The 12,878-nt window shown below is 46.0% G+C and overlaps 1 protein-coding gene across 1 annotated transcript in view; it reads left to right on the forward strand.

Annotated features, from left to right (window-relative positions):
• Nucleotides 1–12,878, forward strand: part of LOC142599162 (E3 ubiquitin-protein ligase UHRF2-like) — a 135,262-nt gene that overhangs the window by 58,164 nt on the left and 64,220 nt on the right.

Here is a 12,878-nt window from a genome sequence, read left to right on the forward strand (position 1 = left end):
AAGTGCTCAAGCCACGCTGCCCAGGTCACAGAAGGCAAAGGCAGGGACTGGGAGAATGAAGAACCACCCACTGTAGGAGAAGATCAGGTTCAGGAATATCTAAGGAACCTGAAGGTGCACAAGTCCATGGGACCTGGTGAGATGCATCCGTGGGTCCTGAGGGAACTGCCGGATGAAGTGGCTAAGCCACTCTCCATCATATTTGAGAAGTCCTGGCAGTCCAGTGAAGTTCCCGCCGACTGGAAGAGGGGGAACATAACCCCCATTTTTTTAAAAAGGGAAAAAAGGAAGACCTGGGGAACTACAGGCCAGTCGGTCTCACCTCTGTGCCTGGCAAGATCATGGAGCAGACCCTCCTGGAAACTATGCTCAGGCACATGGAAAATAAGGAGGTGATTGGTGACAGCCAACACAGCTTCACTAAGGGCAAATCGTGCCTGACAAACTTGGTGGCCTTCTATGATGGGGTTACAGCGTCCGTGGATAAGGGAAGAGTGACTGATGTCATCTACCTGGACTTGTGGAAAGCATTTGACCCTGTCCCGCACGACATCCTCGTCTCCAAATGGGAGAGACATGGATTCGATGGATGGACCACTCGGTGGATAAGGAATTGGCTGGATGGTCGCACTCAAAGAGTTGCGGTCAACGGCTCAATGTCCAAGTGGAGAACGGTGACGAGTGGTGTTCCTCAGGGGTCGGTACTGGGACCGGCGCTGTTCAACATCTTTGTCGGCGACATGGACAGTGGGATCGAGTGCACCCCCAGCAAGTTTGCCGACGACACCAAGCTACGTGGTGTGGTCGACATGCTGGAGGGAAGGGATGCCATCCAGAGGGACCCTGACAGGCTGGAGAGGTGGGCCCGTGCAAACCGCCTGAAGTTCAACAAGGCCAAGTGCAAGGTCCTGCACGTGGGTCAGGGCAATCCCAAGCACGACTACAGGCTGGGCGGAGAATGGACTGAGAGCATCCCTGAGGAGAAGGACTTGAGGGTATTGATTGATGAAAAGCTCAACATGAGCTGGCAATACATGCTTGCAGCCCAGTAAGCCAACCATATCCTGGGCTGCATCAAAAACAGCATGACCAGCAGCAAGTCGAGGGAGGTGATTCTGCCCCTCTGCTCTCGTGAGACCCCACCTGGAGTACTGCATCCAGCTCTGGGGGCCCCAGTACAAGAAAGACATGGAGCTGTTGGAGAGGGTCCAGAGGAGGGCCACAAAGATGATCAAAGGGCTGGAGCACCTCTCCTATGAGGACAGGCTGAGGGAGTTGGGGTTGTTCAGCCTGGAGAAGAGAAGGCTCCGGGGAGACCTTATAGCAGCCTTGTAGTACTTAAAGGAGGCCTACAAGATATCTGGAGAGGGACTGTTTATCAGGGAGTGTAGTGATAGGACAAGGGGTAATGGGTTTAAGCTGAAGGAGGGTCGATTTAGATTAGATGTTAGAAAGAAAGTCTTTACTGTGGGAGTGGTGAGATACTGGAACAGGTTGCCCAGAGAGGTTGGGGAGGCCCCCTCCCTGGAAGTGTTTAAGGCCAGGTTGGATGAGGCTTTGGGCCACCTGGTCTAGTGGAGGGTGTCCCTGCCCGTGGCAGGGGCGTTGGAACTAGATGATCTTTGAGGTCCCTTCCAACCCAAACCATTCTGTGATTCTATGATTCCTGCCAGAGAAGGAAGCAGTTGCTTTTTCTGCTTTGGGAAACTGCATGTCTCTGACAAGCAACCTGCAGATGGAGACCATAAGCCTGATGCCCATAAAGCCACCAAAACGTCTGTCTTACATTATGGAGAAGACTATGGGATTTGCCTCTGACAGACTGACAGCTGCTCAGATCTTCACTGATATCATCTCAGTATCTAGACTGGTTCTCCTTCACTGTTCATTTTATTATCCAGTCTAGAAAAACTGTCCACCAAGAAGGCTACAGCTGAAGGACAAGTGTGTTGTAATGTTTTGAGATGGGGTTGGGAACGTGGAGTAGACCTATGCTTTGTTCCTGATACTTCGTGTTACGGCAAAGATTGTTTGATACCCAGCTGTTGTGGCAGGTCCAGTCTGACAATGCATATACACAAAAAACAAGGGAGAGGAGGGGAAATCAAACATTCATTTTCTTTCTGTTTACACCTAGAACTGACTACTCAGTGATGTTTATTCAGGAGATACTGGAAAGCTATTCACCCTCGATCTCAACATGAAGCCCTCCACTGTCATAGATCTAATTCTTTGGACCAAGCTTCCTGGTACAGGTCTATTTCTCCTAGCTGTCTTCAAACCCCAAAGATCCCACAGGTCTCCACTTAAATGGAGATCTAGAGCTGTTTCTTTTTTTTTTTTTTCTTTCTTCTTTTTTTCAGTTGTCCCATTAGTATTGACACTGGTCAATTCAAGAACAAGTTGAATGTTGTCCGACATAATATATCTCACACCTCTGTAGTCGAGAACCTTAAATCAGCTTTATTTATACTGGAGCATGATTGTGTTTTACTTGGGGGTGGGGGGGGGAGAAGATCATGCTAACAGGTCCTACCAACCTCCTTGTAGGTATTGAAAGGCTGCTATTAGCTGCCACCACCACCATCCCCCCGCCAAGCTTTTCTTTCGCCTGACTGCACAAGCCCAGTCCTCCAGCCTCTCCTCACAGAGCACATCTTGACGGCCATCTTGCCAGCCTTCCACTGGGCTAACGCCAGCTTGTCAGCATCTTCCTTGCATTGAGGGACCTAAACCAGACATAATATTCTAGATACGATCTAACAAGTGCTGAGTAAAGGGAAATAGTCACTTCCCTCAACCTATTGCCTGTGCTCCTGTTGACACAGCCCAGGAGGCTGTCGGCCGCCTTTGCTGCACACTGCTGGCTCATGTTCAGCTTGCTGTCTACCAGGACCCCCAGGTCCTTTTCTGCAGAGCTGCTACCCAGCCAGTCACTCTGCAGCCTGTATTGTCACAGGGGGTATACTGGGTTGACCCTGGCCAGCAGCCAAGTACCCACACAGCAGCTCGCTCACTCCCCTCTCCCGCAGGACGGGGAGAAAGTAGAAGGAAGGCAAGAAAACTTGAGCATCGAGATACAGTTTAAAAGGTGAACCAAAAGCTGTGTGTGCGAGCCAAGCAAAAAGAGGAATTCATTCACTAATTCCCATCAGCAGGCAGATATCCAGCCACTGCTTGGAAAGCAGGGCCTCAGCACACATTATGATGTTTGTCTTCCCGAGCAACCGTTATCGCAAACGCGTCCCCCCCCACTTCCTACTCTTTCCCTGAGCTTTTATTGCTGAGCACAATCTCATGGCACGGAATATCCCTTTGGTCAGTTTGGGTCAGCTGTCCCATCAGTGTCTCCTCCCAACTGCTTGCACACACCCAGCCTACTTGCTGTGGGGACAGAGTGAGAAACAGAAGGCCTTGATGCTGTGCAATTACTGCATGTAACTTCTGTTGTGTCTTGAGGATCACCATAAGATTTTAAAAGAAAGTTAATAAATAAGAAAACACATTTGCTAACAATAGTTGTATCTGCCAATATTTTTTTATTAAGGTTTTACTGACATGGATTCTTTAGTGAAAGTGAGAAAACTAAAAATTTTAGAGTATTTTCTGAGTTCTTGAGCCTTTTTAAGAGTATGTTTTTTTTTCTCTTGTATTAACTTGATTTACATAGCCCTGCATATTCCCATTTTCTGCTACCTTAGTTACATAGTCATCTTGTATATTTGTGAGTTTAGGTTTTAATTTAACATTGTGGTCATTCATATAAATGACATGTTTAGATATAGGATGTAATTTTACACGGAGTAAGTAGCACTACCTAAATTGAATCTATTTTCTCTATGCTTATTTTGGTTTGTTATTTAGGACAAGTGAAAGGGAAGGAGAGAAATAGTCTAGATGATGGAGGTCATAAGATGGAAAACATACTATTTTTTTGTGGAATTACAGTAATAGATATATCTGAGTTCAGAAGTTTACTATAAAAGTACAATGTATTCCTTACATGATATAATGAGGAACAGCATTATAGTGCTTAATGTACTTAGATATGATTCCAAAAGTGTGAGTTAGACTCAATCTCAAAGGCTTGTGACAAATGGTGTTCCAGTTATATAAAAGTATCTGGATGTTCAGTCTGTGATGTTGGGTATGGACATATATGAATGCTAGCTTCTTCTCTCCTGTGTCCCATTGAATACAAATATTGGTGTGCCTTAGCCTATTGAAAGGATTCCTTGGATGAGGCTTAAGGTGAGTCATAACAACTGTGAAAACCTCTGCACCTGGTAGTCTTTTAATAATGAGACTTCCTGCATGTCGAGCAGAAATTGCGAGACTGACGTGGTTTAGGCCCAGCCGGAAGCTGAGCGCCACGCGGCCGCTCACTCACTCCTTCCCCAGCGGGACGGGGAGGAGAACGGGAAAAAACCAACGGCAAAAGCCTGAGGATTGGGATAAGGGCAGTTTACTGGGACAGCAAGGGAGAAGGAAAAAACAATCAACAACAGTGCTGATAACAAATATTAACAATGGGTGATAACAGAGAACAATTTACCGAACCAACGACCGACCGACCAGACACTCAGCCCGTCCCGGAACCGCGCCGAAACTGCGCCGCCCCCCCCCACCCGACTAGCCCCCTTTTATGGTAAGCATGATGTCACATGGTATGGAAGAGCCCCCCGGCCAGCTTGGGTCACCTGTCCTGGCTCCTTGTGAAATTAACTCTATCCTTGCCAGAACCAGGACAGAGACCTAGAGGGGGAAGATATATTCAGTTGAGACGCGTTTTGCCCTCATATCTGTAGAGTACTCCATTACTAAAAGTTGTAGAATAAGTAGAGAGATGGAGAAGTCATGTAAACAGTGTGTTTTTTGCAGTACATAAGAACATCCTTGGTTTTTATTCTTTATCCAGCTTCTAGATAACAAAGGTATTGATTTAGACTAAAACCAGATGAATGTCTTGATTATTCAAGTAGACTGACTTTTTAATGTCATGAGGTGAATGGTTAAAAGGTTACATGTGGGGGTTTTTCTAAAGAAAATATTACAATTATACTTTCCTCAAACCATGTCACTTTTAATTTTTCCTTTTTTGTAAATCAGGAACTTTTTTCTTAAGTTGATAATACTATCTGAGATCAGATGCATGTCTGTGCTGGAAGAGAGGAAGGTAAAAAATGACTGTAACTTCTCATATAATGACTTCAGGACTAACTTGGCATCCAGAGAAAAGTATGGAGTAATAAGGATGAATATTGATTCTTTACAGTTCTCCTGTGGTCTGGAAGTTCAGAAGTCAAGCACAAATGAGTGAATAGAAGGGCTTCTAAATATGTTTTGGTTTTGTTAAGTTTCTTAATAAACTCCTGCAAGACATGTAGTTCAGAGCTGATGGATGAGTTGTAAAAGAAATTCACTTTGAAAAGCCTGATTGTTTGGCTGTTGGATGTTCCATTCTTGAATTTGCATGATTTCAAGGATTTTTTTTCTATGACCATCTGTCACATTAAAGGTAAGAGTCTGATGTGTGGCTGAGGGAGGCCCTCCCATTGAGTCACGAGGTTCAGAAAGGACCCCCTTGCTTTCTAACCTCCTTCTCGGAGAGGAGCCTAGGTGTGGCTAGGTCCAGTCTTAGTCCCAGACTTGGTCAACAGTTTATGTCTAAAGGATTATATATATAGCCACTTATCAGAGTCAACATTTGCCTGTCAGAGCCCCCAAATGACTTGCACTGAGACAGCTTTGCAAAGTTGAAACTAATAGAAAGTCTATTAAAGTGACAGATATAAAGAGTTCGAATTGCTGTTGATAAATGCACTTACTGCAATAGCACTAATATATGACTGATTATAATTATAATGCTAGCAAAATACTATCCTGGATATTCTCACAGAAAGGGTGAAATTGCAATTGCTTACCAAGAAGGCGTCCCTATCTTGGGTGGAGGAGAAGGAGCACAGCCCACCGACTGCCTCTTCGGGGTCTTCAATTTCTTCTCTTCCCCCATGGGGGTAACTTCCTCAATATCCTTTATACCTCAGTCTTAGCTGTTTCCTCCCAGGGGTGACATTTAACATGATTTGGGTGGAGAGTCGAGTACTATAGTCATATGTTTAGCATGTACTCCTTTTAGCTCATTAGCATATTTAGGGGTGTCAACTTTAATATTCATTTTGCGGATAATGAAGCAAAAGGTCTCACTCCAGGCACCGTGGCCTTCAAGATTATGTGTAGAAACCATCCATCTGTTTATTCCACATTCTCTAGCCAAAACAGGGCCATCTTGCCACTGTAAGACTCCCTCCTTTGGCTGCTTCTCACACCAGCCTTGTGGATCTCCATCCACAATGTCTGAATAAGAGATAAGTGGACATCTGTGTTTTTAACCTCTTAGGTGCAATTCCCACATCATCTGAAAAATAATTAATTTCAGAAGAAATTCTGTCCTCACAATAGACCTTCACATATGCACTTGGAAGCAGCATCCATTAGAGAGGTATGTAAAAGGCCTCTTGAAGCATCAAGCGTCTTGTGAAAACATAAAGTCAAATCTTCTTTACAACACTCTACACATGGAACCAGGAAACTGGATTCTGAGAGGGAAAGTTTCACCCATTTTTAAGCTATCTGTTCCTCCAAAGGAACATTTCTCAACTTAAGTGTCTGAGCAGGCAGTAACAAGAAACTTAGTTATTACTACCTTCTTTTTTCTTTCCTGGAGAGTAGCTATTTTCTCTTCTGTCTATAAAATGGGATATTTCGGTGCCTGGTTTTGATACATGATCTTATTCTATTTGTGCTGCCCAACAATCTTCTTTCTTTAGATTCTTCTCATTGAATGCCATGCGGGACAGTATCAAATGCCTTGCACAAGTCCAGGTAGATGACCCATGAGAGTGTCATTTGAATAGAAGCTCTATCGCAATATTGTTATATGTTATTATTCATATCCTGCAGTTTGATAAATTAGGAGCAGTAAATGGTGGGGAAAACCACTTTTTTGCTTTAACTTTGTTATTAAGGATAGATGTTTTTATTATTGGGCCATTGGTTTATATAAAGATATAGACACATTTAAACTATTGTAGTTCCTGGTGTGGTGGGGTTCCCACCCCCCCTCAAATAAACTTGAATAATGTTGCAACAAATTCAAGCCAAACTCTGTGTAGCTCTCTGGTAGAAGGCAAACAATACTAGAAACAGAGTATTAGTTCTCATTTTTTTCTCTAACTCATCTATGCAGTAACAAACCAGGGTGTAAGATTTAATAGAAGAGATCTAAAGCCAAAACCCATTTAGTTAAAAGAGAATGTTTCAATTCATGTCAGTGGACCTTGAATCAACTGTTGAAGACTAGACATGTGACCTTGTCAGAGCCCTCACATTTAAGCTGCTATCAGCAGCAGAAATTTCTTTATGCAACTATGAAGTAAGCTACAATGTATAATTTTTTGAAGACTCTTGAATTATCTTGTTCGCTACAGATAGGCATGTTGGAAAGTGACTGAGTCATACTTTCTTTAATAAGATTAGAGTTTTGCCATTATGGTTTAACTATGCTATTTGTCATAGGACTTTAATACTATAAAGCATGTGTGTGCTTGTTAAAATTCCCAGAAATAAATAAATGATGGGGAATTAATTTAAGATTTATCATTTGTATTAATATTTCTTAAAAAGAAGCAGTGTCTCCAGGTAGTAGGTGCTTTTTTAAACCTGTGCTGTGACCTGATTAAACCATCTAGTTTTAAAAGCTAGTACTATTTTCATGGTGGAAGCCTCTTTTTAATGTGTAGCATCAGAAATGAACTTAACTAGAATTGATGGGGGAAGGGGATGCCAACAGGAGAGATGAAGTTAAGCCAAGGGTTGGCATGGCATCACCTGAGGGTGGCAATGCTAGTTGGAACATTTATGCTGCTCCTGGGAGCATGGAGGGCTCAGGAGCACATCTGAAATGCTTGTACACCACTGCACACAGTATGAGAAACAAACAGGATGAACTGGAAGCGTTGGTCAGTTCCCAGAGCTATGATGTCATTGGTATTTGTGAGACTTGATGGAACAAGTACCACGATGGAGTGCTGGGATGGAGGGCTACAGGCTGTTCAGGAGGGCTAGGCAGGGCAGGCAAGGTGGAGGTGTCACACTGTATGTAAGGGAGAGGTTTGATTGTACAGACCTTACAGTTAGTGATGATGTGATTGAGAGGCTCTGAGTGAGGATTAGGGGGATGGAAAACAAAGGAGATGATGTAGTGGGTGCTACCCAGCCAGCATGTAAGCACTGATGAGTTACTCTAGAGGCAATTAGGAGAAATCTCTGGATCAGTAGCCCTTGTCATTATGGCAGATTTCAACTTTCCTGGCATCACCTGGGAATATCATACTGCTGTGATGAGCAAATCTGGAAAATTCTTGAAGTTTGTAGGAGAGAACTTCTTGTCAGGTACTCAGGGAGCCAACTAGGAAAGATGCCCTCCTAGACTTGCTATTTGTGAATAGAGGACTCCTGGGAGATGTGATGGTAGGTGGCTGTCTTGGCCACAGTGATCATGAAATGGTTGAGTTTAAAATTTTCAGTGTAATGAGAAAAAAGGACAGCAGAGTTGCTACCCTGGATTTCAAGAAAGCAAACTTTAAACTATTCAGGGAGCTATCTAGCAGTGTCTGAGAATCTGCTTTTTGAGAGCTTAGGAGTCCACGACTGCTGGCCAGTCTTTAAGAACCACCTTTTAGAAGCGCAGGAGCAGGAAATTCCACTGTGTCAAAAGTCAAGCAAGCAGGACAGAAGACCACCTTGACTGAACAGGGAACTCTTTGTGGAACTCGAGAGGAAAAAGAAATTGTATGATCTCTGGAAGTGAGGTCAGGTGTGTTGGGTTTGCGTGGCAAGGTTTTGGTAGCGGGGGGGCTACAGGGGTGGCTTCTGTGAGAAGCTGCTAGAAGCTTCCCCTGTGTCTGACAGAGCCCATGCCAGCAAGCTCCAAGACAGACCCTCCGCTGGCCAAGGCCAAGCCAATCAGCGCCTCTGTGATAACATATTTAAGAAGGAAAAAAAAACAGCTAGAGAGAGCTTTTTGCAGCTGGAGAGAGGAGTGAGAAGATGTAAGAACATCTGCAGACACCAAGGTCAGTGAAGAAGGAGGGGGAGGAGGTGCTCTAGGCGCCGGAGCAGAGATTCCCCTGCAGCCCGTGGTGAAGACCATGGTGAAGCAGGCTGTCCCCCTGCAGCCCATGGAGGGAGGATGAGGGGGTGTAGAGATTCCACCTGCAGCCCGTGGAGGACCCCACGCCAGAGCAGGTGGAGGCACCTGAAGGAGGCTGTGGCCCTGTGGGAAGCCCATGCTGGAGCAGGCTCCTGGCAGGACCTGTGGACCCATGGAGAGAGGAGCCCACGCCAGAGCAGGTTTGCTGGCAGGACTTGTGACCCTGTGGGGGACCCATGCTGGAGCAGTCTGCTCCTGAAGGTCTGCACCCCGTGGAGGAGACCCACGCTGGAGAAGTTCATGAAGGACTGTCTCCCGTGAGAGGGACCCCATGCTGGAGCAGGGGAACGATTAAGAGGAGTCCTCCCCCTGAGGATGAAGAAGCGGCAGAAACACCGCGTGATGAACTGACCGCAACCCCCACTCCCTGTCCCCCTGTGCCGCTGAGGGGGGCGGAGGTTGAAGCCAGGAGTGAAGTTGAGCCCGGGAAGATGGGAGGGGTGGGGGGAGGTGTTTTAAGATTTGGTTTTATTTCTCATTCCTCTACTCTGTTTTGCTTAGTAATAAATTAGATGAATTCCCTCTCTAAGTTCAGTCTGTTTTGCTCGTGATGATAATTGGTGAGCGATTTCTCCCTGTCCTTATCTCGACCCACAAGCTTTTCATTGTACTTTTTCTCCCCTGTCTAGTGAATGAGGGGAGTGACAGAGTGGCTCTGGTGGGCACCTGGCCTCCAGCCAGGGTCAAACCACCACATCAAGCTTCACAGGAAGATTACAGAGCTATGGTTCATATATGCAGGGAGAAGAGATGAAAGGCCACATTGCAGTTTTTCCAGCCTCCATAGGGAGGCTATGCAACTTCTACAGTCACTGCAAAATGGCTTTACATAGATAATTTAAGATGATGTTGTTAAACAGAATTGACACCTCCAAAAATTTAAGCACTTCTTTTTTATTTGTTTTGTGCTCTTTAATTGTAGTACAATCCCATTCAAATAGCCCTGATTTAGCTGTTGTAAATGAATGTGTCTCAACTTGAAAAGGGAATAGAGCTCATTAGAAATTATTCATAATATAGCTGGGATCAGGGGAGGGGATAATCAGGTTTCTAGTTAAAAAAAAACAACCTGCCAAAGAACCAAAGGAAAAAAAACCTGCCAAAGGAGATGACTGGTGACAGATAACATGGCTTCACTAAGGGCAAATTGTGCCTGACAAACTTGGTGGCCTTCTATGATGGGGTTACAGCGTCCGTGGATAAGGGAAGGGCAACTGACGTCATCTACCTGGACTTGTGCAAGGCATTTGACACTGTCCTGCATGACATCCTTGTCTCTAAATTGGAGAGACATGGATTCGATGGATGGACCACTCGGTGGATAGGAAATTGGCTGGACGGTCGCACTCAAAGAGTTGTGGTCAATGGCTCAATGTCCAAGTGGAGATCAGTGACGAGTGGTGTTCCTCAGGGGTCAATATTGGGACTGGAACTGTTTAACATCTTTGCTGGGGACATGGACAGTGGGATCGAGTGCACCTTCAGCAAGTTTGCCGACGACACCAAGCTACGTGGTGTGGTCGACATGCTGGAGGGAAGGGATGCCATCCAGAGGGACCTTGACAGGCTGGAGAGGTGGGCCTGTGTGAACCGCCTGAAGTTCAACAAGGCCAAGTGCAAGGTCCTGCACGTGGGTCGGTGCAATCCCAAGCACAACTACAGGCTGGGCGAGGAATGGATTGAGAGCAGCCCTGAGCAGAAAGACCTGGGAGGTGATTCTGCTCCTCTGCTCTGCTCTCGTGAGACCCCACCTGGAGTACTGCATCCAGCTCTGGGGGCCCCAGTACAAGAAAGACATGGAGCTGTTGGAATGAGTCCAGAGGAGGGCTATGAAGCTGATCAGAGGGCTGGAGCCCCTCTCCTATGAGGACAGGCTGAGAGAGTTAGGATTGTTCAGCCTGGAGAAGAGAAGGCTCTGGGGAGATCTAATTGTGGCCTTCCAGTACCTAAAGGGGGCCTACAGGAAATCTGGAGAGGGACTGTTTATCAGGGAGTGTAGTGATAGGACAAGGAGTAATGGGTTTAAACTGAAAGAGGGTAGATTTCGATTAGATTAGATTAGATTAATTAGATTAGATGAAGAAATTCTTTACTGTGAGGGTGGTGAGGCACTAGAACAGGTTGCCCAGAGAGGTTGTGGAGGCCCCTATCCCTGGAAGTGTTTAAGGCCAGGTTGGATGGGGCTTTGGGCAACGTGGTCTAATGGAGGGTGTCCCTGCCCATGGCAGGGGCATTGGATCTAGATGATCTTTGAGGTCCCTTCCAACCCAAACCATTCTGTGATTCTTGATTCTGTGATTCTATGATTCTAACCCAAAATCCCATAAACGTTTTTTAGTGATTTTTTTTAATTTATGCCTATTGTTTATTTCTTATGATTTTATAACCCCTACTGTATCTCATTAAGAGACATCCTGAAGTAATGCTTCTCTGATTTAACATAATAGGGTTTTATTTTTATAAATGAAGAGAGAAAAGACATTAAAACTATTAGCTGTCATGTCTATTAGTACATTTTAGAAATAGTCCTGATTTTGGTTATTGGTTTCTGCGGGTAGCCGTTATTTTAAACATTGTTTGGTAAATGGAATGTGGACTTGTGCAATCTTTATCATGAGATTTTTTTTTAATACATTGTGGTGGGTTGACCCTGGCTGAGGGCCAGGTGCCCACCAGAGACGCTCTATCACTCCCCTCTTTCATTAGACAGGGGAGAAAAGGTACAATGAAAAAAAAAACTTATGGGTCGAGATAAGGACAGGGAGAGATCATTCTCTAATTATCATCACGAGCAAAACAGACCGAACTTAGAGAGGGAATTCATCTTATTTATTACTAAGCAAAACAGAGTAGAGGAACGAGAAATAAAACCAAATCTTAAAAACACCTCCCCCCACCCCTCCCATCTTCCCGGGCTCAACTTCACTCCCGGCTTCAACCTCCGCCCCCCTCAGCGGCACAGGGGGACGGGGAGTGGGGGTTACGGTCAGTTCATCACACGGTGTTTCTGCCGCTTCTTCATCCTCAGGGGGAGGACTCATTGTTCCCCCGCTCCAGCGTGGGGTCCCTCTCACGGGAGACAGTCCTTCACGACCTTCTCCAACATGAGTCTCCTCCACGGGGTGCAGACCTTCAGGAGCAGACTGCTCCAGCATGGGTCCCCCACAGGGTCACAAGTCCTGCCAGCAAACCTGCTCTGGCGTGGGGTCCTCTCTCCACGGCTCCACAGGTCCTGCCAGGAGCTTGCTCCAGCACAGGCTTCCCACAGGGCCACAGCCTCCTTCAGGTGCCTCCACCTGCTCCGGCGTGGGGTCCTCCACGGGCTGCAGGTGGAATCGCTACACCCCCTCATCCTCTCTCCATGGGCTGCAGGGGGACAGCCTGCTTCACCATGGTCTTCACCACGGGCTGCAGGGGAATCTTGCTCCGGCGCCTGGAGCACCTCCTCCCCCTCCTTCTGCAGTGACCTTGGTGTCTGCTGATGTTCTTACATCTTCTCACTCCTCTCTCTGGCTGCAAAAGCGCTCTCTAACTGTTTTTGTCTTTCTTAAATATGTTATCACAGAGGCGGTGATTGGCTTGGCCTTGGCCAGCGGCGGGTCCG

The sequence above is a fragment of the Balearica regulorum genome, chromosome W (assembly GCF_011004875.1).
Source record: "Balearica regulorum gibbericeps isolate bBalReg1 chromosome W, bBalReg1.pri, whole genome shotgun sequence".
Taxonomy (NCBI): Eukaryota; Metazoa; Chordata; class Aves; order Gruiformes; family Gruidae; genus Balearica; species Balearica regulorum.